The sequence below is a fragment of the Diceros bicornis genome, chromosome X, assembly GCF_020826845.1.
Source record: "Diceros bicornis minor isolate mBicDic1 chromosome X, mDicBic1.mat.cur, whole genome shotgun sequence".
Lineage (NCBI taxonomy): Eukaryota > Metazoa > Chordata > Mammalia > Perissodactyla > Rhinocerotidae > Diceros > Diceros bicornis.
The window spans coordinates 13212145-13239272 of NC_080781.1; the positions used below are offsets into that span (position 1 = coordinate 13212145).

The 27128-nt window shown below is 39.3% G+C and overlaps 1 long non-coding RNA gene across 1 annotated transcript in view; it reads left to right on the plus strand.

Annotated features, from left to right (window-relative positions):
* Window positions 1-25106, plus strand: part of LOC131400766 (uncharacterized) — a 126812-nt gene extending 101706 nt beyond the window's left edge. Inside the window, exons 2-3 of the long non-coding RNA XR_009217440.1 lie at window positions 6946-7039; window positions 24959-25106. This is a non-coding gene — a long non-coding RNA (uncharacterized LOC131400766). The remainder of the gene's footprint in view (window positions 1-6945; window positions 7040-24958) is intronic.
* Window positions 25107-27128: the final 2022 nt, after the last annotated feature.

Consider the following 27128-nt stretch of genomic DNA (forward strand, 5'->3'; position numbering starts at 1 on the left):
ACATGATTACAATAGCACGCCTCAGTTTTAGGGATTATAGTCCACAGAGGGTAGAATAGGGTTAGAACTTTCAACACCCAATTTTGTATATATCAAGTTTGTTTGTTGTTTTTGCTTTTGTTTTGTTTTGTTTATTTTTAGTCTACTATGTCTTTAGTAAATCAGTATCTATTTCTACTGCAGAGGAAAAGTAGGACTTTTTTTCCATCTTTTAATTTTTCCATCATATTTTAATTTAATTTAATGGATGTACTACCTTGAAAGTGAACACATCCAACAAAGTTTAGGTTGAACCAAAGTTAATTTCATTTGCTAATTTTTTTTTTTTTTTTGTGAGGAAGATCAGCCCTGAGCTAACATCCATGCCAATCTTTCTCTTTTTGCTGAGGAAGACCGGCTCTGAGCTAACATCTATTGCCAATCCTCCTCCTTTTTTTCCCCCAAAGCCTCAGTAGATAGTTGTATGTCATAGTTGCACATCCTTCTAGTTGCTGCATGTGGGACGCGGCCTCAGCATGGCCAGAGAAGCGGTGCGTCGGTTCACACCCGGGATCCGAACCTGGGCTGCCAGTAGCGGAGCGTGTGCACTTAACCACTAAGCCACGGGGCCGGGCCCCATTTGCTAACTTCTTGAAAGCTTTCATGACACACCTTGAGGCATTTGGAGAAATATAGAAAGATTTAAAAATCCAAGACTAAGAATCACTAAGTCTACTTATTAGATAAGGCAAAGATTATATGTTAGAAAGTTTTATAGACTGTTTGGCCTTTCCTGAAGACAGCAAATGGACACAGCCTGCTCCTCTGACATCAGCTAACTAGCAGGCACATCTGTATGTCTTTATCATAAATGAGACCAAGCAACTGTTTGGCAGGATGATACCAGTACGTGTGTTGATGGTGAATCAGCAGCATGATATGCAAAAAACAAAGAATTGTATCTTTTGTCGGGACTATAGTTAGCTGTCTTGGATATTTGTGGCATAATACTAAGAAGAAACTTAACAACCAAACAACCTCACATCAAGTAATTTTGGTAAAACCTAAGATACAAATAATCCCTTAACAAAAGACAAGCAACACTTGGTGTTTATCAGTACTAACATATGAAATTATGCATAATTTCCTGTTGGGATTTTTTAAGTTAAATGCTCTCTTTTTAGAACCTTTGTGTTTTATGTGTGTTGAGGGGAAGTGAGAGTCCTTGGCAAGCAGGAGAGTCTCCTACAGAAATATCCCAGCTTTGTAAAGGGAAAGGGGAAAGAAAGGTAGGAAAAAACATGGTCCTAGGGAAGAAGTAGATGCATTTCTAATGGGTAACCTGTATGAAAAATGAATCTACCTTCATTTGCCAATTGATACATTTTAAAATTAGGGTATCTGGGGGCCAGCCCGGTGGTGTAATGGTTAAGTTCATGCACTCCGCTTCAGCAGCCTGGGGTTTGCAGGTTCAGATCCTGGGTGCGGACCTACACACCACTCATCAAGCCATGCTGTGGTGGCATCCCACATACAAAATAGAGGAAGATGGGCACAGATGTTAGCTGAGGGTGAATCTTCCTCAGCTTAAAGAGGAAGATTGACAACGCATATTAGCTCAGGACCAATCTTCCTCACCAAAGAAAAAAAAATTAGGGTATCTGAAGATGATTTTGGTCCTAAGATATAAGAATATCATATTGAAAGATGTACAAGACATTAACAGCAAAATCTGTGTTTTAGGGAAAAAAAAGAATAATGATAAAATATTGTAATATTTCTATAAACTTTCAATTTTGCTAGAATATTTTGCTTGTTTAGCACAACAATTAAGTGTTAAATTGAATCTAGACAAACTTCATGGAACCAAAAATTAATTTGGTTTCTATCAATGTACTTTCCCCAATATTTTACAACAGCTACTATACCTGTTAGGACCTATTTCATTGCATGAGGTAGAAGTACTGGCTTTTAGCAATGATCTGGGAAGAAAGGAATTGATGAAGAAAAGCGGTCAAAGCAACAGGGAAAAGGAAATAAAAGATAAATAATGGTAGCAGAGCAACAGAACAACTATGCAGTTAAGGGACTCACATGAGCATCCAGCTATGCAAGTCATTATGTGTCATTAAGTCTGCTCCTTGATAAAATAATGCCACAGTGAGGCTTAGGAAAAAAAGTGCTTTAAAAGGGAAAGGGCGGAATCTAGCTGGTATAGAAGACAAATCTTCAGGAGGAAAAAAAAAGGAAGATCTGGCTAAGGTGGCAAGACTCAGCCCACCAATCTTGTCCCTGTCCAATTACTTAATGAGATATATATCCAATCTGGCAATTTTATGACTTCCACTACACAGTTTTGGTGGGATGTTATTCAAATAGGGATAATTCCCATTCCTGGGAAATGTTATCTTATGTGGCACTGGCCATTTTTAGTCAGCACAATGAATGGATCACCCACTAGGAAAATTGAATTACTTTAGGGAGATACTCAGCTCTCTTTACTGAACACTTGTACACAGACTCTTTCCTGTTATTGAACTTTAAAAACACTCACTATGATACATGTCAATGCTGCTGTGCTAGAACCAAAACAAGTTAATTATGCCTACTCCCAACAGATGCGAGTCGCTATCCTTGGTGTAGCTTTGCATTAGATTTGTGAAACCCGATCTGCTTGCCTGAAGAGGAGCTGCTAATCTAGTCTTGCATTTGTTTCTCCATATTATATCCTGTTTTTAAACATCTCAGTGTGGTTCTGGCTATGAACAAGGACTATGGCCCACCTACAATTTCCCTGATTCGGTTTATTTATTTGTTATACACTTAATATATGCCGGGCACTGTTCCACATGCCTTACAAATATTCACTCATTTAATCCTCATAAAGGCCTTCAAGTGGGGTGTATCATTATCCCCATTTTACAGATGGAGAGACTAAAGCACAGAGAGGTTACGTAACTTGCTCAAGGTCACACAAGTAGTAAGTTGTAAAGCCAGGATTTGAACTGAGGAAGTCTAGTTGCAGAATCTGTGCCTAAACACTGTGTCCACCGCCCTTTTCTTGTCTCTTCATTCCTTTACTCTCTTTTTAACCACCACACTTGATTGAGATGTTCTGCCCTTTGTAATGCTATCATTAATTATTTTAGCTAGAGCAATTTCATCAGCATGTTGGTTCTTGGCTTCTGGTCAGACTGGGAGGGTGAAGGTAAGATGGTGTGAGATTGCAGTGGGAGAGGTGCACGTTAAACTTCCAGTCCTGGAAGAGCCACAGTTATCATGTAGTCATCACAGCAGGTTTTCTTTCATGGATTTCAATTCAATGTGGAGGCAGAGGCCTGGATTCAAATCCTAGTGCCACCACTTACCAACTCTGTGACCTTGTTTTTGTTGCTTATCTCTTCATTTCACAGACTCCTTTTCTACAGAATGGAAATTAATCATAGTGCTTACCTCATAGGGCTGTCATGGGGATTGAGGGGGAAAATACACGTACACTACTTAGAATACGCCTGGCACATAATAATTACTCAGTAAACATTAACTAAGATTGTGATTATTCTGATGGCTATATCAATTTTAGACATAATCTGTCATGTAAGACCCAAGCATCAGAGAATAGATTGTGTTTAGTTTTCAGCTGAGGCTACTCTCAGGCCAAATTTTCTAGAAAAAGTTGACGTCTGATGGTAGATTATTGATAAGGGAAATAGAAGGCATATAATCTTAGGAAAAGGAATCCTCCGCTTCTGTGTTTTAATTTTGAAAGGTCTCTCTCTAACGTGTTGATTTGGGGAATAAAGAATAATATTTGAAATTGGCATTGCAAAACGAAGTCTCAAAAGTGCCTGACACATAGTAGGTACTCAACACATGTTACCTTCTACTTACGTCATATAACTCACACCCCCTGCTTGTCACTCTTATTTCTTACATCCCCAAGCCTTGGTTCTAGTCAAGCCACTGTCACTGCATTCTTGTTCTCACTCTATGCCTTTGCTCACCTTATTATTCCTGCATGGAATGCCCTCAACTCTTCTTTCCATACTTCCAAGTCCTATACATACTCCAAGGGCCAGGTCAGGTATGACGTTCTCCATGAAGCATATCTGAGCCACACAAGCCTGCTTAGGGGTGAAGGTGAATTGAAAGAAGGCACTGTGTGAGCAGGAACTGAATGTACAAGCTTCCAGAGCCCCCAAGGTAAATTGTCCTTCCAGAAAGAATGGATGACATCAAGAGTGAACACAGAGGAACTTACGGCAGAGTGACTCAAAAGTAGATTATATCCTCCCCCTGAAGATACTTGGCTATAGTTTTTCACAGTGTCCTTCAGGCTTTGGAATCAGTGCCAGGGAAGAGAGGGGAGGGAGCTTGGAAGTAGACTGGAATTTGGTTAATAATACCAAATTTGATGATGGAGTCACAGGATTGGAGTGAATTTATCTGACACCATCTAGAATAAGTTGATTTGCCCGTGGTCAGGCTGGAAGTCCAGAGTCATAAATCAAAGCAGGTTCTATATAGAATACTTTTGCTCATGGGAAGTTTGAAGACTGTGAAACTGAAATTCCATGCCTATTGCTAATCAAATACTTTTTAGATACAAAATTTTTTCAGAAAATTTATCTAAAACTTGGAAATAAGGCAAAAAGATGACTGCATGTCCTTTCAGTGACATAGGGGAGTTTTTCCTAACAGGTCCATCCAAGGATCATTTAATTCTAGAGGGGAAACGTACTTTCGTCTGATTTACTATTTGCTCTTGATTAGGACCCAGTCTCTGAGAGGTTATATGATAACTTGAACCATTTTTTGTCTGGATGAGATGTAAATAATTTCTGTTCAGTAAAATAGATAACCCCAAAGGTTACATTTTTACTGCTCTGTAGGACATTAACTACTTTTGTATCTAATTTAGTAATCTTATTCTACATTCTTTCAGCACCTGTGTATACTGTCTCTCAAATTTTCCTTTGAACCAGCTTTACTACTTTGCTATTCTCTGATGAATGAGATAAATAAGTCTGTGATACATGCTCACTTTATATTTGTATGAGTCATGTTTTTAACATTTAAAATATTATGCATTGATAAACCCTGATCTGAAAGTCAGAATCTTTATGGAGAAGTATTAAGGCCTTTGAGAAAGAATTTTAAAAATAAAACTCAGTGGACGGTCGTTCTTCTTCTTTTAGCAAATTTGGAGGAATCAGAGGTAGATAGCTGGATCACTTAGTCGCTAATGATAGACAGCGAGGCCAGACAGTGCCCTTCTGAATGATGCCAATGTGATCATCAGAAAGACATCCTAGGAATGAAATAATGCACGACGAGTTGAACTGAGTAATTCACCAGCCAGGTCCTTTTATTTTTTTCCTTTAGTTTGAGTTCATTTAACTTTAAAGTCTGTGTCAGGTTTGAATTTAAAATAAACGATTACTCGACAGTTAGTTCTTCTAACCTAACAGAAACCCAGAAAAATGGATTAAGATGAAAATGCTATAGCTCTTTTATTCTGCTTTCAGTAGAACTTGTAATTTTCAACAATCCTCTTGATTCTTTTCATTGTTTGCTGTGTATCCATGGGCATGCATGTGTAAAGATTAAAAACTGACTTTAAGATACTGTTTTCTTTTGCTTTGAGAGATTTGAGTTTTTAGTTGTATTTTTCCTTGCAAATCTTTGGTAAAGACATCGTCGTTCCCCGCAATGGAGATGTGTTGCGGTTTGGGGCCTAGGGACAGTATAAAGTGGTGGAGAAAGTTCAGGGTCACTGGGTAAACTGTCTAGGTTCAAATCCCAGCCCTACTATTCCCTAGATATATTCCAATGGTTTAACCTCTCTAAGCTTCGTTTCCTCACCTGTAAAATGGGGATAATAATAGGACTTATCAAACAGAGTCTTTCTGAGGTGGTTGGCATAGTGATTGGCAAATAGTAAGCATTCAGTAAGTGGGTGCTATTATTATTTTTGGAGTAGGGACCATGTAAATGTGCAAATCTTTCCCTTGGTATGTGGCTCACCTTTTGAGTATCTCTTTAACCATTTCCTGTCTTTCTCCTCCTTACCCAGTAGGACCAGAGTGAGAAATTAATAGCATTTTAATATTCATTTATGTGTATCCAGTAAAGTTTTTGCCCTATCTTATTTGAAAACAACACAGAAAATGAAAATCAGAAAAGTTAGACGTTTCATATTTCTGAAGGAGAGGATTGATAAAATTGCATTATTTCCCAGAAGTGTGTTTGTATTTTTTTTCCCTTGAGGACAACAATGCTCCCCCTGTCCCCTTCATGGAATTGTTTGACTTTTCCTGGCCCTTCAAGTCCAGTCATGGGGAGGAGGTCACTGCTCTCCCGTCATTCCTACAGCGGCAGTCTGGGTGTAACCTACACTGTAACATTGCGTGAGAGAGGAAAGAAACATCCACGTCAGTCACGATTTGAGCTGTGTTCCCAACCCTGGTTTCATCAAGTATGACAGCCTAATTATAAGGCTTCCTACACGAGTTACGTAGGCAACCAAGATCCTCCGCCTGCTTTCTTGTCTGACGTGTATCTCTTGTGTTGTAATGCGGTTCTTTCCTGGCATATTCATAGAACGTGTTTATCTGAGACTAATCTTTCAAGGGTCTCTGGATGATTTCACCCCAAATTTCCTAAAGTTGTCTAACATAATCTACTTATAATAACAACTCCAGGGGCCATGGGTAGCATATAGAGGAGGAAATCTAAAGACACTGGAGGAAGTGTTGATGCTTAGTGTAAATATTAACTATGCTAAGATGAACAACTGGATGAGAACTTTCCAGGGTTGACAAGAGTTCACTTGAGAAGTCCTAGCTGATGGGGGCAAAAAGTTTATTTAATTGCAAACCCAAATTGAGCCAGCAGTGTGATTCAGCTGGGGATGCCTGAAAATGGAATAGACTGGGCTCTGATTTTGTGTTTCTCTCATTGAAGCTTAGTGGTCATCCACTTGGGCTGTTGGATGGAATTTTATGGCATCGAAATGGAGGAGATAAAGGTGAAATGATCTTCAAGGTCCCTTACAACTGTAAGTTTGGATGCTGCTATGTTTTTTTCTTTTTCTCAATATTTTTTTAAGTAAAGTATAATTTACCTCTAATGAAATGTACAGGTATTAAGTGTAGTGCTTGATGAGTTTTGATAAAGATATACACCTATGTAACTCCCTCTCCATTCAAGACATAGAACATTTCTATCACCTCATAAAGTTCTTTGTAATCCTTTACAATCAATATCCCCCCTCCATAGGTAATCACTGTCCTGATTTCTATTAACACAGATTCTAGAACTTCATATAAATGGAACTATATGGTATGTACTCATTTATATCTGGCTTCTTTCACTTAACATAACGTTTTTGAGATGCATCCCTGTTGTTGTGTGTACCAGCAGTTCACCTTGTTTTATTGCTGAGTTGTATTCCATTGTATGCATATACCACAACTTGTTTATCCATTCTCCCATTGATGGACAATTGAGTTGTTGGCTATTATGAGTAAAGCAGAATAAACATTCTTGTACAAATCTTTCAGTGGACATATGGTTTTATTCCTCTTGAGTAAATACCTAGCAGTGGAATTGCTTGGTCATAGGACAGGCGGATTTTAACTTTATAAGGAGCTGCCAAAAACTTTTCCAAAGTAATTGTACCATTTTACACTCCCACCAGCCATATATGAGAGTTCCAGGTGCTCCACATCCTGGCCACTCTGCTTTGCTTTTCATCATATGCCTTCATTTCCCTTGGGTGTGTTACTAAGGAAACCAAAGAGATGATCACTGTTACTAGCAAAGGTTCACTTGAAAACTTACCCTAGCTACTAGGATTACCAGAAAGCATCATGCATTGATCACATTGGAGGTGACTTTTAATTAAGGATTAGCTATGAATCATCTTAAAGTAACTTAAAGCTACAGTTGATTTACAAATATCTATGTGGGGAAAAACGTGCATGATAGTTTATCATTTCCTCATACCTCCTTAGAACGCCCAGAAAGCTCTAGTTTCTGGTATTTTTACATTAAGAACTTCAGCAGTTTGTCCTGGCAATGGGCAGATAGTCAGGAGGAAAGCAGTAATTTGCTCATCCATCAAATTTTGAGGTACTTTTGGAAAAAGAATCCTTGGCAAACTGGTGATTTGTGTTAGGAGTCTAGGAATAAAAAAGCAGGGTTGGACAAAATATCATGAATCTGGTATATATGGAAGAAAATGTTGCTCAAGGTGGCTTATATTGTGAGTAAGAGGTATTTTGCGTGGTAGATTAATAATTTGCCTTCATTTATTAAAAGCTTACTAGACGCCAGGCACTGGACTAAGTATTTTCATATATTGATTCATTTAATCCTTGCAACAACCTTACAAAATAGGCAACATTAGTTTCCAAATATCATGGAAGAGGAAAGTGAAGTTCATAGAGGTTAAATAACTTATCCAAAGACACAACTATTACACAGTAGAGCTGGGATTTGAACCCAACGGTGCCGTGGCAGATCTATACTTTGGTAAGAAAGTTGAACTGGATGGTCACATGGAAAAAAGTATGTATGTGTGTGTGTGTGTTTTAGGATGACCAGAGTCTTTCAAACATAGATTTCATTAGGATAAAATTCTGTGGGAAAAGTGGAATGGAAATATGAGATTGAGGAGGAAAGGAAATAGTACTGCAAAATTTCTTCCTATATTTGAAAAAAAAAGAATGATGATAGGTATCAAATGGTATTTGATTCTGTTGGATACATTTAAATGAGTGATGTACCTGTTTTATTTTAAAACGCCCATATTCATAATGCATTGGTAATTCTAACCTTTATAAATACTTAAATTAATGATGAAAAACTTAAAATGTCAACTTAAAAATGAGTGAGGAGGTTACATGTGTTTCCAAACTTCTTTTAAGTGACATGGCAGTTAAATTTTGAATACTATAACTTGTGAAGGGAAGGAGTCCCGACTACCTAGTCACTTTTTAATCCTTGCATTTAGCACAGGGCCCAGAATATACAAAGTTCTCAATCTGTGTTTGGGGAATGAAGATGCAAGGAAACGATGCATCATGAAAGGCTGTGCACAAAAGGCCCAGGGCCACAGCAAAGACTTCATGTGTCATCAGTACCAGTGCACAGAGCTTTCCAACCCTCTAGTCTCATTTCCTCTGCTCAGAAAATAGCATTCTAAAAGGGTTACCTGATGCCAACTAACTGAAATAATTTTAATGATGATAATTGTTGTGATCATGGTATTTTATAGCTGAGAAACCCCTCTATAGACATCAGCTCATTATAATCCTGAATGAGGAGTGTGGCATTTATTTCTTTTTTTTTTATTGAGGTATAATTGACATATAACATTATATTAGTTTCAGGTGTACAACATAATGATTCAGTATTTGTACATATTGTGAAATGACCACCACAATAAGTCTAGTTAACATCTGTCACCATATATAGTTACAAAATTTGTTTTTCTTGTGATGAGAATTTTTAAGATTTACTCTCTTAGCAACTTTCAAATATGCAATACAATATTATTAACTGTAGTCACCATGCTGTACATTAGATCCCTAGGACTTATTTATTTTACAAAGTTTGTACTTTTTGACTTCCTTCACTCATTTTGCTCACCTCTCACCCCCCATCTCTGGCAACCACCTATCTATTTTCTGTATCTATGAGTTCAGTTTTTTTAGATTCCACATATAAGTGAGATCATACAGTATTTGCCTTTCTCTGTCTGACATTTCACTTAGCATAATGCCCTCAAGGTCCATCCATATTGTCACAAATGGCAGGATTACCTTCTTTTTTAGGCTGAATAATATTCCATTGTATATATATACCACAATTTCTTTATTCATTCATCCATCAATGGACACTTAGGTTGCTTCTGTGTCTTGGCTATTGTAAATAATGCTGCAATGTACATGGAGATGCAGATTTTTTTTCGAATTAGCGTTTTCATTTTCTTCAGATAAATATGCAGACGTGGAATTGCTGGATCATATGGTAGTTCTATTTACATTTTTTTCCCTTTGGTTCCCATTGGCTATGGACTTTCATCAAGTCGATTTCTCTGCCTCAAACAAGCAGCGAAGTGCTGGAATGCTACATGGCTTGTGCAAGGACTGACGATTTTGTAGGGTAAGGACAGAGGAAGGGAAGAGAGAAAGGGACTTTCCAGCTCAAGTATTCTTTTTTTTTTTTTTTAATTTTATTTATTTATTTTCCCCCCAAAGCCCCAGTAGATAGTTGTATGTCATAGCTGCACATCCCTCTAGTTGCTGCATGTGGGAAGCGGCCTCAGCATGGCCGGAGAAGCGGTGCGTCGGTGCGCGCCAGGGATCCGAACCCAGACCGCCAGCATCTGAGTGCGTGCACTTAACCGCTAAGCCACGGGGCCGGCCCCAGCTCAAGTATTCTTTAGTTCCAAGACTATTATGGGATGCAGCATGGGGTCATCAATTTCTATCCATACTGAGGATAAGTGGAATTTCTCTGTGGTTCATCCATTCATCCATTCAATAAACATATATTAAGCAGCCACTCTGTACAAGATCTTGGGAGAGGGAGGTAAATAATACTCACAAGGACACTTTGGAAGAGAGAAACAGATAGGTCAATAAGTAAATGCATATAAGTGGGAGGAGCCTGTTTTTCCTTACAACCTCCTAGCCCTGAGATAAATGCTTTGCCATTTTCATCAGAAGGAGAGAGAAGACAGGGTCAGAGCCTTTCCTCTCCTTGCTTGCCCAAGTGAATCACGAAGGGCCCCAGCATTCTTTAAAGAATGTGCTGTCCAAACATATAAGCTGAGGAATGGGATAAAACTTGGAGGGATTAATGTGAGCCAGGCTCCTGGACTTGTTCCATTTGCTTTAAAAGGCCAGCTAGTCTAATGTGGAATACGTGTGGGGAAAGGTGAGCTTTGGGCTTTTCAAGAATGAAGGAAAGATTCGAATACTATCCAAGGTGGATGAAAGGAACGAGCTGTTTTTTCAAAGAGGCCATATAATTTGGGTCAACAATTATAAGAGGTAGACATAATACGTCTGCCAGTCACACACATCTGTTTAGTGGACAATTTGAATTCTAATGACATTCAAACTGGCTAGGGCAATCGTGCTTCCTAGTTCATGCCTATTGTCCTGGCGTAGTTATTAATAGTATTTCCTTTTGTTCTCAAAAGTGTCCTAGGTTAGGGACCAGCCCGGTGGCAGAGAGGTTAAGTTTGTGCACTCTGCTTCGGCGGCCGGGGGTTCGCGGGTTCGGATCCCAGGTGCGGATATATTCACCACTCCTCAAGCCATGCTGTGGCGGCGTCCCATATAAAGTAGAGGAAGTTGGCCACAGATGTTAGCCCAGGGCTAATCTTCCTCAGCAAAAAAGAGGAGGATTGGCATTGGATGTTAGCTCAGGGCTGATCTTCCTCACACACACACAAAAAAAGTGTCTTAGGTTAGAAGATAAATTATATGGCCACAGTAGTAACTCAAGAAGGGAAAGTTAAGCCCCATCTGCGTTCCCCATGGAGAAGTATGACCAAAATATGTTTGTTATTAAAATCTTTCATGTTAACATTTTGCCGGTGTGGGAAGTTGTAAATCTGCTGGAAAGAATACGGTTCAACAAACATTGTTTCTGCAGGGCTTGTGTTAAGAGAGTAAATGAGACAGAAAATGGGACAGAGGCTTACTCTGGAAGAGTTTATGGACTGACAGAAGTGATGTATAAAGAATAGTGTATGCTTGAGACACTAAGGGCTTACATCCCTGGAACTAGAACACTGGAGCATGAAGGGACCTGGGGCTAATCTTATCACCTCATTTTACAGATGAGGATGTTGTTTGCCCAGGTTTACGTAGCCCTTAGGTGCAGAGACCAGGGGCTTTGCCTGGGACTGCCCCTGTTTATGCCTATTGACCTGGTGTAACTACTTTTGATCACTAGAGTGTCCTGGTTTAGATGATAAATGATATGGTTCCCCTGCTATAGGGAGCAGGGCCTCCTGACTCTGACCAATGTTTTTCCACTGTGGCGCTATAGACATTTGGTGCTGGATAACTCTTCATTGTGGAGGAGCTGTGTCCTGTGCATTGAAAGATGTTTAGCAGCATCCCACTAGAGGCCAGTAGCAGCCCCCCTCCTAGTTGTAACAGCCAAAACTCCCTCCAGACGTTGCCAAATGTCCACTGGGAGGCATAATCAGCCTGTTGAGAACCTCTGTCCTAGACAATGACCTTGACAATTGTCGGCCAGACTTTGCCAGGCTGCTACAAAACTCTAAAATACAACCAACAAACAATACTTTCATTTGCTTCTTTTCTTTTGAACTCTTAATATGACAATCTCAAGAACACTAAAGCAAATACACTCACACGCTGCATAACAATGCTTCAGTCAACGATGGACCACATATACAGCGGTGGTCCCACAAGATTAGTACCATACAGCCTAGGTGTGTAGTAGGCTATACCATCTACGTTTGTGTAAGTACTCTATGATGTTTACACGATGAGATTGCCTAAGGACTCATTTCTCAGAACTCATCCCCATCGTAAGTGACACGTGACTGTACTTTAAAGGGAAAATATTTATTTCAAAAAGCTGTCAGGCAGAATTATTGTTTCCCATGTAAATTAATATTTTCTGTGAACAGAATATCCTCCTACCAGAGGGTAATGAATCTGAGACGTTGGTCCACAACTTCATGACAGGTTACAAATCGTATGGATTGCTATTTTAACCTGTTGCCCAAGTGGAAAACTAAAAGGAGAGAGGATATTAAGATTATTTCTGTAATACTTAGAACCTACTTTTAAAGTGCTATTTCTGAGTATGTTTTTTTCTAAACAGGAAGAGACAATGCTCACCCAAACTGTGAAATTGGTACTCTTCTCACACACCCCACTTTCAATACTTCCTTCTCCTTTGTTCTCTCCAACTTGGCATTGCTATATTAAATTTTTTTCCCCCTTTTTCTCCCCAAAGTCCCAGTAGATAGTTGTATATCATAGTTGCACATCCTTCTAGTTGCTGTATGTGGGATGCCGCCTCAGCATGGCGGGACAAGCAGTGCATCGGTGTGCGCCCGGGGTTCTGAACCCGGGCCACCAGTAGCAGAGCACGTGCACTTAACCGCTAAGCCACGGGGCCGGCCCCCATGCTATATTAAAATTAGATGTTATGAAAACGACTTACCTGTTCTCAAACAAGAATAATTTATTGATTCAAGCAATGTATACTAAGTGGCTCCATGCCAGCCTACTCCAGTGCTGGAGATGCATTTGTGATCCCTGGTCAGTGCCCTTGAGAAGCCCATGGTCTAATGGGAACTCATTCATAGCCAGGTGGGCATCATTGATAACATTTAGCACATGGTTGTTCTCAAACTTGAGCATACGTCAGCATCACCTGCAGGGGTTGTTTCTGATTCAGTAGGTCTAGAGTGGGGCCCGACAAGTTCTTCAGTGATGCTGATACTGCTGATCTGGAAACCACACTTTGAGAACCATTGGTCTCATCTCAAGGGTATTTATGCTTTATTAGGATTCCGGAGCACCTGGGCAGAGTGGTAACATGGCTTCTTTTGCTTCATCTTCCCCCCGTCTCCCCTGTTTGCTTCTTTCCTTCTTCTTATCATTCCACATTTCACTTCATGTACCCAACATTCTCACGCTCCCTTGACCCTACTCCATCAAACTTCGCTCTTAAGGAAGAATTTTATATCAAACATTAGCGTGGTGTTAAGGCAATATCTTACGTTTTCCAGAGTAATTGACTTTAGGACATATCCCTGTTGGTGGAATGGGACACAATGTTTATGTCAACTTTTTAGGACTGATTTAGGCACATCTCCTCTATATAGGCATCTTTACTGCACTGGACCTCTTGGTGTGGGTATTGCACATATATCAAGGGGTCTCTGCCATATGGCGTACATACAAACACCAAACAAACAAACAACAGTCTGTATAACGAGGGTATGATTGTCAAGGCATCTTCAAGCCCTGATCTTTTATAAGGATTTAAGCGAATCCAGGGTCTAGATAAACCTTGCTGAAGTGTCAAGATTGTCCTCTCTCTTGTTTAGTTGCTAATGACATTTAGAAGACCCCACCATCACCACCACTACCACCATTTTCTTCATACCTTTCAGTGGGCAAGAGAGCAAAACAGGTATCCATGCTCCTACTTACTGGGATTATGAAAATTAATCTAAATATGGAAGTATATGCAGAATGAATAATTTTAAATGACAGCTTTGACTTGAGGACTGTTATTAAACTTAAATCCTCTCACATTCAAAGTAATCACTAGGTATTAACAATAGGAAGAAATACTTCCTGTTTAAAATTTTGATGGTTGTTTTCTCTTCACCCCCAAATTACTGGGGTTAATCTTTAATAGGTAAAGGGAGAGAACCTATGATTACTTCTAGTGTGTGAAGTTGAGGGAAATTCAACATGAACACTCAACCTACCAATGAATTTGTAACAGGTCATGTGTCTATTCATCTGGGTTAATGTCATGTGCAATTAATGACTGAAGAGTCTAATTGATTCTTGATCTAGTTAACATTTTAGCTGAGTGGTTGGGCCTGAATCCCAATTAGAGCAGTGAGTGGAAAATAGCATATGTGTAAGTGTTGTAACCAGTGAGTTTGAGGAATGAGAATGAAAGAAAACAGCAAATGATTTTATCTCTAGAAAAAGCTAGCACAGGCAGAAACTCTCTCGTTCTCTCCCAATGCCCGACCTCTGCCCTAAGGAGGAGCAGAGAGGAGCTTTGGTGATGAGGGGACAGGAAGGGAAGGAGGAAAACAATTTCTACCTGGCCTAGAGTTTGTTTCAGGCAAGATACTTTTATATTACTCTGCATTTCCCCTTCATATTTTAAAAAGTCCCACCCACCCATCCTCTTATCATCTGACAATTCTAGAAGCCTGGTACATGATAATGATGCAGACTTAGCAGCCTGATGAAAACAATACTGGGTACAGGTTCTGGACATGCTATTGGTAGCCTTATCATGTTCCAAAACTTTTTGCAAAGCTACCAAATATTTAAAGGAGGATGAGCTGTCTAATCAAAATGAGTTGAAGTATCCTAGAACAATAATGGTAATGATATTAGCTGCTGATTATAAGACTTCACAGTGTATTCCTTTTTTGACAAGTACATTTTACCTCTTTGGTTTGTCAGAGTATTACATTGAAACGTAGTGATAGATGATGAGGCTGAAAGCATAGTGAGTATACCAATTAGGAATGCATTTGGCTGCAAGCAACAAAACTTAACTTCTAAATGCCAGGCAAAGTGTGAAGTTCTTTTCAAACATGATTTATTTATTTTTTCAAATTATTTTATTGAGGTCATAATGGTTTATAACATTGTGTAATTTCAGATGTACATTATTATACATCAGTTTCTGTATAGACTACTTTGTGCTCATCACCAATAGTCTAGTTTTTATCCATCACCATACATATGTGCCCCTTTATCCCTTTCACCCACCCGCCAATCCCTCCCCTCTGGTAACCACTAATCTGTTCTCTTTATCCCTGTGTTTGTTTATCTTCTACATATGAGTGAAGTCATACAGTATCTGTCTTTCTCTGTCTGGCTTATTTCACTCAACATAATACCCTCAAGGTCTATCCATGTTCTTGCAAATGGGATGATTTTTGTCTTTTTCGTGGCTGAGTGGTATTCCATTGTATATATATACCGCATCTTCTTTATCCATTCATCTGTTGATGGGCATTTGGGTTGCTTCCACATCTTGGCTATTGTGAATAATGCTGCAATGAACATAGGAGTGCATAAATCTCTTTGGATTATTGATTTCAAGTTCTTTGGATAAATCCCCAGTTGTGGGATAGCTGGATCATATGTCTATTTTAATTTTTTGAGAAATCTCCATACTGTTTTCCATAGTGGCTGCACCAGTTTGCATTCCCACCAGCAGTGTATGAGGGTTCCCTTTTCTCCACATTCTCTCCAACATTTGTTGTTTTTTGTCTTGTTAGTTATAGCCATTCTGACAGGTGTAAGGTGATATCTCATTGTAGTTTTGATTTTCAGTTCCCTAATAATTAGTCAGGTTGAACATCTTTTCATGTACCCGATGGACATCTGTATATCTTCTTTGGAGAAACGTCTGTTCGTATCCTCTGCCCATTTTTTGATCGGGTTGTTTTTTTGTTATTGAGTTGTATGAGTTCTTTATATATTTTGGAAGTTAACCCCTTGTTGGATATATGACTTGCAAGTATTTTCTTCCAGTTGGTGGTCTTTTCATTTTGTTCATGGTTTCCTTTGCCTTGCAGAAACTTTTCAGTCTGATGTAGTCCCATTTGTTTACTTTTTCTTTTGTTTCCCTTGCTTGAGTAAACATAGTATTTGAAAAGATGCTGCTAAGACCAATGTCAAAGAGTATACTGCCTATATTTTCTTCTAGGAGTTTTATGGTTTCAGGTCTTACATTCAAGTCTTTAATCCATTTTGAGTTAGTTTTTGTCTATGGTGTAAGATAATGGTCTACTTTCATTCTTTCTTTTTTTTTTTTTTGTGAGGAAGACTAGCCCTGAGCTAACATCCGATGCCAGTCCTCCTCTTTTTGCTGAAGAAGATTGGCCCTGGGCTAACACCCGTGCCCATCTTCCTCTACTTTATATGGGATGCCGCCACAGCATGGCTTGACAAGCAGTGCATTGGTGCACACTCAGGATCCGAACCTGTGAGCCCCAGGCTGCCAAAGCGGAGCACGCACAATTAACCGCTGTGCCACTGGGCCAGCCCTACTTTCATTCTTTTGCATATAGCTGCCCAGTGTTCCCAACACCATTTATTAAAGAGGCTTTCCTTTCTCCTTTGTATGTTCTTGGCTCCTATGTCAAAGATTAGCTCTCCACGAGTGTGTGGTTTTATTTCTGGGCTTTCAATTCTGTGCCACTGATCTGTGTGTCTGTTTTTGTGCCAATACCATGCTGTTTTGATTACTATAGCTTTGTAGTATATTTTGAAGTCAGGGATTGTGATGCCTCCAGCTTTGTTCTTTTTCCTCAGGATTGCTTTGGTAATTTGGGGTCTTTTGCTGTTCTGTATAAATTTTAGGATTCTTTGTTCTATTTCCGTGAAGAATGTAATTGGGATTCTGATTGGGATTGCATCGCATCTGTAGATTGCTTTAGGTAATATGGACATTTTAACTATGTTTATTCTTCCAATCCATGAGCATGGAATCTCTTTCCATTGCTTTATATCTTCTTTGATTTCTTTCAATAATGTCTTATAGTTTTTAGTGTATAGGTCCTTCACCTCCAAGGTTAAATTTACTCCTAGATATTTTATTCTTTTTGTGACAATTGTAAATGGGATTGTTTTCTTGACTTCACTTTTTGCTAGCTCGTTATTAGTGTATACAAATGCCACTGATTTTTGTAGTTGATTTTGTACCCTGCCACTTTTCTGTAGTTGTCAATTATTTCTAATAGCTTTCTGGTGGATTCTGTAGGGTTTTCTGTATATAGAATCATATCATCTGCAAACAGCGAGAGTTTTACTTCTTCCTTTCCAATTTGGATACCTTTTATTTCTTTTTCTTGCCTAATTGCTCTGGCCAAAACCTCCAGTTCTATGTTGAATAGGAGTGGTGAGAGTGGACACCCTTGTCTTGTTCCTGTTCTCAGAGGATTGGCTTTCAGTTTTTCACTGTTAAGTATGATGTTGGCTGTGGGTTTGTCATATATGGCCTTTATTATGTTGAGGACTTTCCTTCTATGCCCATTTTATTGAGGGTTTTTATCATAAATGGATATTGGATCTTGTCAAATACTTTCTCTGCATTTATTGAGATGTTCATGTGATTTTTATTCCTCATTTTGTTAATGTGGTGTATCACATTGATTGATTTGCAGATGTTGAACCATCCCTGCATTCCTGGTATAAATCCCACTTGGTCATGGTATATGATCCTTTTGATGTATTGCTATATTCGGTTTCCCAATATTTTGTTGAGGATTTTTGCATCTATGTTCATCAGTGATGTTGGCTTGTAATTTTCCTTCTTTGTGTTGTCCTTGTCTGGTTTTGGTATCAGGGTAATGCTGGCCTCATAGAATGAGTTAGGAAGCATTCTGTCTTCTTCAATGTTTTGAAATAGTTTGAGAAGGATAGGTATTATCTCTTCTTTGAATGTTTGGTAGAGTTCTCCAGAGAAGCCATCTGGTCCTGGACTTTTGTTTTTGGGGAGGATTTTGATCACTGTTTCTATCTCTTTACTAGTGATTGGTCTATTCAGATTCTCTATTTCTTCTTGACTCAGTTTTGAGAGGTTATATGAGACTAAGAATTTATCCATTTCTTCTAGGTTACCCAATTTGTTGGCATATGGCTTTTCATAGTATTCTCTTATAATCCTTTGTGTTTCTGTGGTATCTGTTGTATTTTCTCCTCTTTCATTTTTAATTTTATTTATTTATGCCTTCACTCTTCTTTTCTTAGTGAGTCTGGCTAAGGGTTTGTCAATTTTGCTTATCTTCTCAAAGAACCAGCTCTTAGTTTCATTGATCCTTTCTTTTTTTTTTTTTTTTTTAGTCTCTATTTCATTTATTTCTGCTCTAATTTTTATTATTTCCCTCCTTCTGCTGACTTGGGCTTTGTTTGTTCTTCTTTTTCTAGTTCTGTTGGGTGTAGTTTAAGATTATTCATTTGAGATCTTTCTTGTTTGTTGAGGTAGGCCTGTATTGCTATAAATTTCCCTCTTAGTACCACTATTGCTGCATCCCATAAGAGGTGGTATGTTGTGTTTTCATTTTCATTTGTCTCCTGGTACTTTTTTATTTCTCCTTTGATTTCTTCATTGATTCAATGGTTGTTCAGTAGCATGTTGTTTAATCTCCACATATTTGTGCCTTTCCCAGCTTTTTTCTTGTAGTTGTTTTCCAGTTTCATAGCATTGTTGTCAGAAAAGATGCTTGATGTGATTTCAATCTTCTTAAATTTATTGAGGCTTGCCTTGTTTCCCAACACATGGTCTATCTTTGAGAATGTTCCTTGTGCACTTGAGAAGAATGTGTATTCTGCTGTTTTTGGATAGAATGTTCTATATATATCTATAAAGTCCATTTGGTCTAGTGTTTCATTTAAGGCCACTGTTTCCTTGTTGACTTTCTGTCTAGATGATCTATCCATTGATGTAAGTGGGGTGTTGAGGTCCCCTACTATTATTGTGTTACTGTCAATTTCTCCCTTTAGGTCTGTTAGTAGTTGCTTTATATACTTTGGTACTCCTGTGTTAGGTGCATATATATTCATAAGTGTTATTTCCTCTTGGTGGAATGCCTCTTTTATCATTATATACTGCCCCTCTTTGTCTGTCATTGTCTTTTTTTATCTTGAAGTCTGCTGTGTCTGATATAAGTATGGCAACACCTGCTTTCTTTTGCTTGCCATTTGCTTGGAGTATCGTCTTCCATCCCTTCACTCTGAGCCTATGTTTGTCTTTAGAGCTGAGATGTGTTTCCAGAAGGCAGCATATTGTTGCATCTTGTTTTTTAATCCATCTAGCTACTCTGTGTCTTTTGATTGGAGAATTCAATCCATTTACATTTAGAGTGATTATTGATATATGAGGGCCTAATACTGCCATTTTATCTCTTGTTTTCTGGGTGTTCTATATTTCCATTGTTTCTTTTCCCTTGTATTTCTGACTGCCATTTCAGTTTGGTGGTTTCCTGTGATGATTTTCTCAGTTTTCTCTTTATTTATGATTTGTGGCTCTGCTTTGGTTTTTTGTTTAGACGTTACCATGAGGTTTGTATAAAAGATCTCATAGATGAGATAGTCCATTTTCTGATACCCTCTTACCTCATTAGCCTAAGCAGGTTCCATCCCTTTCCTCTCCCTCTTCTGAGTGATTATTGTCACAAATTATTCTTTTATGTGTTGTGAGTTTGTGACTAAATTGAAGTGTTTATAATTATTTTTGGTGCTTTGCTTCCCTTTATCTTTTATGTTATAATTAAGTGTTTGCTAACCTGTTCCAACAGAAAGCTGCAATTTTCTGATTTTGTCTGTCTATTTATCTCCTTGCTCAAAGCTTTGTAAACCTTTGCCTTTTTGTTAAAGGTGGGAGGGCTTCCTTCATCATTTCTTGTAAGGGGGGTCTAGTGGCGATGAACTCCCTCAGCTTTTGTTTATCTGGGAAAGCTTTTATTTCTCTATCATATCTGAAGGATAGTTTCACTGGATAGAGTATTCTTGGCTGAAAGTTTTTGTCTTTCAGTATTTTGAATATATCATCCCACTCTCTCCTAGCCTGTAAGGTTTCTGCTGAGAAATCCACTGAAAACCTGATAGAGGTTCCTTTGTAGGTTATTTTCTTCTGCCTTGCTGCCCTTAATAGTTTTTCTGTGTCATTGACTTTTGCCAGTTTTAATATTATATGCCTTGGAGAAAGTCTTTTTGCATTGATGTAATTAGGAGTTCTGTTGACTTCGTGTACTTGTAAGTACAGTTCTTTCCCCAGGTTTGGGAAGTTCTCGGCTATTATTTCTTTGAACAAGCTCTCTCTCCTTTCTCCCTCTCTTCACCCTCTGGAATACTTTATATTGCTTTTCCTAATTGAGTCAGATATTTCTCAAAGAATTTCTTCATTTTTCAAAAATATTAGTTCTCTCTCCTCCTCTACCTAAAGCATTTCTATATTTCTGTCCTCTGATTTACTAAATCTGTTATCAATAACATCAGCTCTATATTTTATGTTTTCTAGATTATTATTATTTTTTTAATGATGTTTTAATAGTTTTTAACATTGTGAAATTTTGGGTTGTACATTTTTGTTTGTCCATCACCATATATATGTCTCCCTTCACCCCTTGTGCCCACCCCCCACCCCCATTGCCCCTGGTAACCACAATACAGTTTTCTCTGTCCATATGTTGGTTTATATTCCACATATGAGTGAGATCATACAGTGTTTGTCTTTCTCTTTCTGGCTTACTTCACTTAACATAATACCCTCCAGGCCCATCCATGTTGTTGCAAATGGGACGATTTTGTCTTTTTTTATGGCTGAGTAGTATTCCATTGTATATATATACCACATCTTCTTGATCCAATCATCAGTCGAGGGACATTTAGGTTGCTTCCACTTCTTGGCTATAGTGAATAATGCTGCAATGAACATAGGCGTGCATAAACCTCTTTGGATTGTTGATTTCAGGTTCATTGGATAGATTCCCAGTAGTGGGATGGCTGGATCATAGGGCATCTCTATTTTTAATTTTTTGAGGAATCTCCATATCGTTTTCCATAGAGGCTGCACCAGTTTGCATTCCCACCAGCTGTGTATGAGGGTTCCTCTTTCTCCACATCTTCTCCAACATTTGTTTTTTTTTTGTCTTGGTAATTATAGCCATTCTAACGGGCGTGAGGTGATATCTTAGTGTTGTTTTGATTTGCATTTCCCTGATGATTAGTGATGTTGAACATCTTTTCATGTGCCTATTGGCCATCTGTATATCTTCTTTGGAGAAGTGTCTGTTCATTTCCTCTGCCCATTTTTTTTTTTTTTTGATTTTTATTGATATTTTAATGGTTTCTAACATTGTGAAATTTTGGGTTGTACATTTTTGTTTGTCCATCACCCCATATATGACTCCCTTCACCCCTTGTGCCCACCCCCCACCCCCACTTCCCGGGTAACCACAGTCCAGTTTTCTCTGTCCATGTGTTGGTTTATATTCCACATATGAGTGAGATCATACAGTGTTTGTCTTTCTCTTTCTGGCTTATTTCACTTAACATAATACGCTCCAGGCCCATCCATGTTGTTGCAAATGGGACGATTTTGTCTTTTTTTATGGCTGAGTAGTATTCCATTGTATATATATACCACATTTTCTTAATCCAATCGTCAGTCGAGGGACACTTAGGTTGCTTCCACTTCTTGGCTATGGTGAATAATGCTGCAATGAACATAGGGGTGCATAAGCCTCTTTGGATTGTTGATTTCAGGTGCGTTGGATAGATTCCCAGTAGTGGGATGGCTGGATCATAGGGCATCTCTATTTTTAATTCTTTGAGGAATCTCCATACCGTTTTCCATAGAGGCTGCACCAATTTGCATTCCCACCAGCTGTGTATGAGGGTTCCTGTTTCTCCACATCCTCTCCAACATTTGTTGTTTTTTGTCTTGGTGATTATAGCCATTCTAACGGGCGTGAGGTGGTATCTTAGTGTTGTTTTGATTTGGATTTCCCTGATGATTAGTGATGTTGAGCATCTTTTCATGTGCCTATTGGCCATCTGTATATCTTCCTTGGAGAAGTGTCTGTTCATTTCCTCTGCCCATTTTTTGATCGGGTTGTTTGTTTTTATGTTGTTCAGTTGTGTGAGTTCTTTATATATTATGGAGATCAACCCCTTGTAAGATATATGTTTTGCAAATATTCTCTCCCAGCTGGTGGGTTGTCTGTTCATCTTGATTCTGGTTTCATTTGTCTTGTAGAAGCTCTTTAGGTTTCTAGATTATTTTTTATCTCATTAATTGCATTCCTCATATCCAGAATTCCTGTTTGTTTGTTTGTTTGTTTTTTAGAGTTTCAATCTCTTTGGTGACGTATTCCTTCTGCCATTAATTTTATGCCTGAGCTCATTGAACTGTCTTTCTGAGTTTTCTTGTAACTCATTGAGTTTCTTCACAACAACTGTTTTGAATTCTCTGTCATTTGGATTGTAAATTTCTGTGACTTCAAGATTGGTTTCTGGAGACTTGTCATTTTCCTTCTGCTCTGAAGTATTGTGGTAGTTATTCGTGGTGTTTGATGAATTGATCCTTTGCTGGCACATTTGTGGTAGTATCAGGTTGCAGATTTCACCTCCCACTGCTGGGGGGGAGCAGGAGCTGTGTTTTCTGATCCTGCCTCATCTGTTGGAAGCTGTGTGGGTAGGGTTGCTCTGCATTTGCGTGGGCTGGCCACAGCCACTCTGCAGGTTGTGCTCACGTGGGCTTGGCCTCTACGCTGGGCAGGTGGGTCGCACATCATAGGTGGGGCCTTTGTGCTCAGTGGATAGGTCACTCTCTATGCTTGGCAGGGGACCAGCCGAGCTGCTGTGCTAGGCGAAAGGGGTACCTATGTGGGGGCTGAGCTGCCTCTCAGTGTGTCCCGTGGGCTGCTGTGCTCTGTGGGTGGGGTGTCTTCTGAGTGGGTGGGGTGCCTTCTTGCCTGTGCTGCACTTGGCAGGAGGGCGCCTTCATGGCGGCTGAGGTGCCACCACTTGATGTAGAGCATTCCCACCGGTGGGGCTGCTGCAGCATGGTCGCCACTCCCACAGGCTGAGCTACAACTCTGAAAGTGTTGGGGCAGGCCAGGCTGCCCCCACCTCCTCTTACAGTCACTCCAGACACTCTGTGAGGATCCACGACCTGGCTCACTGCCACTGGGGAGGGGAAGGCATGCACTCACCTAGTTCCACTGCCTCCCAGGGATCCAGTCCACCCATCTTCAGATGCACAGCTGCATGGATCTCTCAGACATCCTGTTGTGCTATGCAAGGAATCCTCTGCTGGTTAATGAATGTCCATTTGGTTGTAACTTAGAGGGGAGAGACAAAGGGAACAACTCACTCCACCATGATGCTGACGTCACTCCCAGACGTGATTTATTATCTTCACAGCAACCGTGCAAGATAATTTTTTTTTTCAATAAGCCCAGAGTAGTTAAGTAACTTGCCTAAGGACATAACCTTAAAATAATAGCTTTGCCTGGTATTTTTCAAATCAATAAAAGTTATAGCATTGCTTGAAAATATCAAAACTTCTAAATCAATCCAGAAAACTCAGGATGAATTTCTATGTGGCCTGATGAAAAACTCGGGCAAATTCCTACGTGGAACAGAGGCCCAGGAACAAGGTTATTGTTTAGTCAGGGGGTACCCATGGGATGTGTATTTTGTAGTTGTTATAAGTGGACACCTGAAGGTAGGGATTGCTTAGAGGTATGGGTTGTTGGGTATGGGGATCGCATGTGTCCCCTTGTGGTAGACACTGTAGATTGTCTCAACCCCCCTTTCCAACAGCTTTCACCCTTGCCTTCTTTTGTCACAAAGGCTATAAAGCTTGAAACCTTATTTTCTAATGAGATATAAGTGGACCTATACTGAGGGTGGTTCTGGGAAAGTTTTACTTTCTGAACACAAGAGGAGACTGTCAGCTGCTGTGGTCCTTTGTCCTTTCTTCCTGCCTGGAATGTAGACTTGACATATGGAACTGCACCAACCATCTTACAACCACAAAGACAAAAGCCCATGCACTAACAATCATGGAGCAGAAACAGATAAACAGCGGGGTCTTTGATGATATAATCTGCCCACAATTACCTGTCTTTGAACTGCTTGTCACATGGGAAAATAAACTATTTGTTTCAGCAACTGTAAGTTAAGTTTCATGTTATTTACTGTTGAATGCATTCCCAATTGATATCGCCTCCATGGTATAAGCCTCACCACCCCCCACAGTGTTTTAATATGATTGCCTGATGAACCAAAGGAACAAAATATTGTACCTGTCAGAAAAGTGATAGAAAAGGAAGCCTTATAATATGTTTAATCAACTTTGTAAATGGTGAAACATGTCATGTTTGCAAATTGTGACACATAAGTTTCTATTTGTCTACAGTAGTATAAGAATGATAAATGTATAGAAGCAGACAAAAAAAGGGAAAAAACAACTTGTAGATTAGACTATCGTTCAGCATATATTCATTCCTTCCCACTCCACCCTCCCAAAACTCCAGGGGAAGAGTATATTTCCCTTCCCCATTGATGTTAGGCTTGGCCATATGACTTGCTTTAGCCAATGGGATGTGGGAAAAAGTGATAGTGTGCTAGTTCCGTGTCTAGGCCTTAAGAGAAATCATGTGTTTCTGTTCTACACTCTTTAGCACTTCTGCTGTAGCCATGAAAAGAGTATGCCTTGAGTAAGCTGCTGGCCTAAAGAGGATGAGAGATGTGTGGAGCAGAGATGAACTGAATCCACAGCCTGGAACCAAGCCCAGCCAAGATCAGCCAATCTCTAGCTGACCCCAGGATGCATGAGTAAGAAATAAATATTTGTTATTGTACTTCACTGGGATTTGAGGTAGTTTGTTATGCAGCATTAGTGTGACAATAGGTAACTGATACACAACCCTAACAGCATAATCTCACAAAATAAACTGTGGTTATTTTAATTTCTTAAACAAAGATTAGCATTGTAATGACCTATAATGACATTGTAAGTGGAACCCAATTTATTAATAAATAAAAAGCTAACCTTTACAAAAATAAGATGTATTTTTATCCATTAAGTTATTTATTTGCTTAATCCTATCATTTTAGGAATTAGGCATCTCCCTAAATTTAGCCAGTTAAAATAGGCTTTCTGTTTCTTCCTAACAAAAACTCTAGCTTTATTCTTTTGATATGCTTCTATCCTTCTTCTGTTAGTTATGCTATGATCAATAGTACTCTACTCTTAAAATTTTGTTTAACTAGATTAAAGAAAGCCTCTCTGATTAAAAAAACACAAACTAGGGGCCAGCCCCATGGTGTAGTGGTTAAGTGTGCGTGCTCCGCTGCTGGTGGCCTGGGTTTGGATCCCGGGTGCACACCAATGCACCACTTGTCAGGCCATGCTGTGACAGTGTCCCATATTAAAAAAGTGGAGGAATATGGGCACAGATGTTAGCTCAGGGCCAGTGTTCCTCAGCAAAAAAGAAAAAAAAAAAGAGGAGGATTGGCATGGATGTTAGCTCAGGGCTGATCTTCCTCACACACAAAAAAAAGAAACAAAAAATTTTTAAAAAGTATAAAAAAACCCACAAACTATTGGACAGAGAATTATTTTGTTTGCTTGAAATTGATATTTGTTCTAAATTCTGTTAGTTATCTATTGCTGTGTAACAAATTACCCCAAGACTCAGAGGCTTAAAACAATAATAAACAATAAGCAGTTTCAGTACATTAGGAATTCAGGAGTGGCTTGCTGGGTGATTCTGGCTCAGGGCCTCTCATGACATTGTAGTCAAGATGTTGTCCAGGGATGTAGTCAGCTCATGGCTTGACAGGGGCTGGAGGGTCCACTTCCAAGGTGGCTTACTTATGAGGCTCTTGCCATGTAGACCTCTCCATAGGGTTGCTGAGTGTCCTCATGACATGGTAGCTAGTTTCTCCAGAGCAAATAATCTAAGAGAGCAATGTCTCTTATGACCTAGCTTAAAAAATCACACTCTATCGGTTCCACAATATCTTATTGGTTACACAGGTTAGCTCTATTCAGTGTGGGAGAGGGCATACCAGAAAGCAAGATCATTCACTGGGAGCCATCTTGGAGGCTGGCTACCACACTTTCTAATATACATTTTCAACACAGTCTCTCTCAGACTGCTCCAGGCATCTTCTCAAAATGGATTTACAGTTTAAACTAGGGGTTTTCAACTTCCTCTACCCAGGGACATTTGACAATGTCTAGAGACATTTTTGGTTGTCCCAAATGGGGGAGGGGAGTGCTACTGGCATCTAGTGAGTAGAAGCCAGGGGTGCTGCTAAACATCCTATGATGCACAGGACATTCTCCCCACAACAAAGAATTATTTAGCCTGAAATGTCAACAGTGATAAGGCAAAAAAAATCCTGCATTTAAACTATTACAATCTGCTAAAATTTTAAAGAGTTTCCCCTTACAAATCCTTCAATATATCATATAAACACTGCTTTTCATTTTCAGACAAGTATAATCAGATTAAGCAATATTGAGTTATTTTACTGCATGATCATGTTGCAGGTGTACAACCAAAAGGGAGTGAGCAGGAGAAATGAATTTAGCCAAGAAAACCGCCCCCCCCCACACGCACATACACACACCTCCCCAGAAGAGCTGTGGGGGTGAGGGGTTTCCCTTTTGTGTGATACACTCGCTGAATTTGCAAAAGCAGCACCAAATAATTGTTATTTCATTGAGAACTCCCTGCCAACATCTAGAAACAGCCCTAGCTGGGTGACACTGTGAATTCTGAAAAAAATCAATTGGGGATTTTAAAGACAAGCAGAAGAAGAATGAGAAAGTGAATTCAA